Source organism: Gadus morhua, chromosome 4 (assembly GCF_902167405.1).
Source record: "Gadus morhua chromosome 4, gadMor3.0, whole genome shotgun sequence".
NCBI lineage: Eukaryota > Metazoa > Chordata > Actinopteri > Gadiformes > Gadidae > Gadus > Gadus morhua.
In genome coordinates, this window is record NC_044051.1 from 10539093 (window position 1) to 10544297 (window position 5205).

Below are 5205 nucleotides of genomic sequence, written 5' to 3' on the forward strand. Positions count from 1 at the left end.
TGTGTGTTTGTGCGTGTGTGGGGTAGTGGGGGTGGGTCGTGTGTGTTTGTGCGTGTGTGTGTGTGTGTGTGTGTGTGTGTGTGTGTGTGTGTGTGTGTGTGTGTGTGTGTAGTGGAGACAGGGGTTGCATGTTTTCCCATGGTGTTTTCCAACTATGGCAGAACTTCTGGCAGGACAACATAAGCCCATAAGTGAACATGGAAGAGAACATGTGGTCGCACAGAACCCAAGCTATGGTTACCTGACAATGATAGGAGAACGTGAAGCAGATGTGCCCATCAACATCTGGAACTCTGCACTCGTTGTAGAAATAAAGATATTATATATAAAATGAAATATACCCCCGGATGCTTTCAACATCTTTTTTCCACGTTTAAAATGGGGCAGGAAACTATACCTCAAGTTTGTTTACTTCCTAAAAGATTATGTATGGCTTTTTATTTACTATAATTAAAGCTATTTTATCTCATGTAACTAAACAGTTAAATCATGCTTACTTGTTTTAACTGTTTCCTATACAATTCCTCTAAACAGTCAAACTTTTATGAACATCCCTTTATCTTAAAATCCACGTGTATCGGTGAATTTAACCTATGAATTATCCAACCTCTTCTCAAAGGCAGAGCTTGTCACATTACTTCTCCACTGTTAAAAGCTGTTATTGTTTAACAGGGCTAATCAGCCTCAATCTCTCACAGCTTTGCTTATACCGTAGTCCTCTCTGGCCATTATACATCCCCCATGATGCATCTGTCTTCTGGCTTAATGTTAACTGAGAAGGCTGGTCATTAGGGCTGTGTTGAATGACTCTCCCTGTATATTTTCATAGAACATGTCCCCTGTGGGGGTAAATATCTCAGCCCTTTGACTTCACCAGGTTTTTAGAGCTCGTAAAGAGAAACTAAACAGCTCTCGGTCTACAAGAAGGATAGAAAAAAAAGTCTTTGTTCTTCCTTTACAAAAATGTTCAACATTTGAAGAAACTACCTTTAAGTTTCCTGTAATGTATTTACATTTTAAGTAATCTGTTTTTGTTTACTGGTTACTTACTATGTCCAGAAAGACTCAAACCACTCTCCTCTCTCATTCAGAATGTATTTATTGATAATCCCCAGCATGTGTCATTGTAGTGAGGCAGAAGGGGACATCATCTGATGGCTGGTCTCCTACATGGCTGTCATGATATCCTACATGACTGACATGATCTCTTAAATGGCTGATATGATCTCCTACATGGCATCCTACATGTATATATATATATATATATATTATATATATATATATATATATATATATATATATATATATATATATATATATATATGTATATGTATATATATATATGTATATATATGTTGTTAAATTAATTAAAAAGTGCACAGTGGTTTGGGAATTAACAAGCAAAGAGAGGAAGATGAGCTGTCCTTTCAAATATATTCTTTCCAAAAGACAATATTTATGATTGCATGAATGAGGGACTGAGTGGTGTATTTGAACAGTATTTCATGGACTCCGGGGCAGCATCTCAACAGGGGGCTGTTGACACAGGTAGAGTCAGCAAGGGGTCTGGAGACAGAACAGGGAGCAAGGGTGAGTGGGGGGGAGCGGTGAGGGCTAGGGTCCTCTAATCCTTGACATTTAAACTAATATTTCTCCTCAGCGGGAGTCTGAGAGCTGCACATAGTATGTTTGTGTGTGTGTGTGTGTGTGTGTGTGTGTGTGTGTGTGTGTGTGTGTGTGTGTGTGTGTGTGTGTGTGTGTGTGTGTGTGTGTGTGTGTGTGTGTGTGTGTGTTCATATGTTTATAATGTCCTTTGTTTGTGTGTGTGTATGTGCGCGTTTGAGTCTATGTGTTAGGGGGCATCTGTGAGTGTGTGTGTGTGTGTGTGTGTGTGTGTGTGTGTGTGTGTGTGTGTGTGTGTGTGTGTGTGTGTGTGTGTGTGTGTATGTGTGTATGTGTCTGTGGGTGTGTGCTTGTCGGCTCCCTCCCGCGCGTTGTCACTCAGCTATGCCTGGGTTCAATGAATCTCTTTCACCAAAAGATAAAATATTTATTGATACAAGGAAGCCCCCCAACACCCACATAGACACACACATGCATGCGCACACACACGAGTATGCATGCGTGTGCACACACACACACACACACACACACACACACACACACACACACACACACACACACACACACACACTCACACACACACACACACACACACACACACACACACACACACACACACACACACACACACACACACACACACACACACACGTATGCATACAAACAAACACAACACAACTCAACTCAACTTTCTGTGTGTTCTGTAAATATGGATTTCTGCTGTATTCATCAACAACAAAGCACTAATCTTCTTTGCCACCTGTTCTCTGAGCTTGGTAGTTAAATGACAGTTAATTATTTTTCATTATCAGTAGTCCAGTATTTCCCCAGTTTAAGAAAAACATCAAAGAATACCCTCAGATTGAGTGCCGTGAGCTCAGATTGAATATAGTTTATTAAACCGGTTCAAGGGCGACATCTATTGGACACAGTAATGTATGTCAGGTAAAATGCTTAACGTATATCATAGCGTTCGTCCAGCAAATTTAGTAAGTGATAAGATTAGCTCATCAGTACCAACACCAAAAAAATAAATAAGATAACACATATAGCCTACAACACATATACACGGTACAGGACCCCTAACATAAAAAAAACACATGCATTTCTCAAGTTTTCACATGTGCACATAATAATAATAATGTGAGCAAATGTGGAAAACAGATTACCCAATGTTGCAACATGTCACACATATTACACGTTTTAGCACCACAAATAAGAAGCACAACATTTTAAACTAGTGTGGCAATGTGAGTACTGATAAACTCAAAGAACATCATATTATTTTTTATCATAATTTAATTTAATTTATCATCATAACATAGAGAATTTCATTGCATTTCACAAGTAATCTTGTAACCCCTGATTTTAAAGAAAGCGATTCATAATAATTTAATTACAATAAATAAATGAATAGGCTAATTACTAGTAATATATTGTGTATCCTTAAAGGGGAACGGTGCAACTTTTTTGGCTTAATTTACATCAACATAAAAGGTTAAGAGTCATTGTGATGGTTCTATAACACTTTATGGGTCGAAGGGTCACTGTTTCGACTCCCCTAGGCCTAGCGCATCTTGGCGGAAAAAGGGAATATGCAAGCTTCTGCCGGCGACCCGCCGCCCACTCTCGCGGGAGTCTTGGGTCTCGCGAAGCACCAAATTGCTTTACGGCACTACTGACCCACAAACACGGAACCAAATTCTGCGACCCACCGAAAAGTGTGACCCCAGGGGGCGCTGCTGCATATTTTTTGCAATATGCACGAGTTAGGAGCGTAGACAGGCATGACAAAAACATAAATAAAACATAACATCTCCCCCCAACCAATTACCTTTTTATTAAATGTGCTTAATAAATACATTTGTTTTGATTTGATTAGCATTTTACAGACCCATACAATGATAGGGCGTTTAGTATGGTCCATCACCGTTGCTTCTTTACCCATAAAAAGCTACAGTCAGTGCTAAATTACGCTGATTTACCTTTGAGCATTTCCTATTAGGCTACTGTGTAAAACGCTGTTTAGAATTAATCTGAGTATCAAGAAAATAAAGGCCCACCGGTGGGGGGAGATCTTATGTTTTATTTATGTTTTTGTTATAAGCAAACGTGCATGTTGCAGAAAATGTGCAACAGAGTCCCCTGGGGTCACACTTTTCGATGGGTCGCAGAATTCGGTGTAACACCGGCTTCTTTTAAAACAAATGCGCATGGCTAGCGTAGAAGTGGATGAGGAAGCGTTGTCAACGAGTTGTTACGACAGTGTTGTAAAATATCTCTGAAGATGTAGGGGCAGCTCAATGCGATCGCAAACCAAGAAAACAGCGAAGAAGTGGCCAAAGTTGCATAGTTCCCCTTTAAAACACTTCACTACCGGTTGGATAAGGGTTTGACCTTCCCTTTATTTCACCTTGACCTTTGTTTCCCTCCCCTCAGTGCACCTCACCTAGCTTAGCTCAGAGAGTAGCAATGAGCCACAAGATTAGTTAATTAAGCTCTTCAATTCCAATGAACCCGGGTTTGGTGATTCTAGAGGCAGTCTGAAGCAAAGCAACTTGTCGAAGAGGTCAACCAGGACGGTTTTGGTGAGTTTTACTTTGTTTTCGTCAAGTTTGAATGAAGGGTGTTTTAAGACGATTTACAAGGTATTTAAGCCTCATTCGGAAAAATAAATCAACTTGATTTCAGGTGTATGGTTGTATATTTCAGTTTAATAAGGTTTGAGAATATTTTCTTATATTATATATAATTAACTTTAAAACAATGAAGCTGTAGGCTATATTTTGTGTCGATAACTGGGTAATATCTTTGCCAGTTGGGCACTCTTCCCTCTGACTACTACACTATTTGCTGTGATTTCTGAAGATCCCTGTAGAGGACAGCAGAGTAACGTTAACGTGTATCATAATTGTATTTTAATATATAATTGAGAACTTTAAACAATGGAGCAAATGTCTTGAGTGCTGCTCTTACTACTACTACTACTACTACTACTACTACTACTACTACCGATTATCATCTAAAAACACTTATTCGTCTGAGAGTCGTAAAGAATCCCTTTCGCATGTTGGCTCAGCATGTAAAAAGAGAAAATATGTATGATGCAAGTTATAAAAAATTAAAAAACAGCTGTTGGGGCTAATTATCTGTTGCGGAAGATAACAAAGAAAAACAATCAAAGACAACACAAGGTTGAGAATTGCTTATTTGAATAAAGTGGAATTGAATAAAGTGGGGCAACCAAAGACGGCACACTTGGCACCATATATCGACGGCACAGACGTAGCAAAGATGAGAATAGACGACATGGTCCGTGAAATCTCTTCTAGCTTACTGAATGAAGCCAAATGTCTTCCCTTATTCTCCCAAACAGTGAGACAGACAGGCAGTGACACTGAAAGCGCCTCAATATGAAGTTGGCAGACAGCAGGTTGTACACAGTACGAACGCTCACTCTGAGTTCCAGCTCTAGCCCGGAGCCATCTGTCAGTCATTGTGGACACGCCCCCTAAAGAGCCTTACAAAATGGAAGTACAGCACAACATCTTGAGAAAAAGCACTAATTTGTTTTTGCCAGAT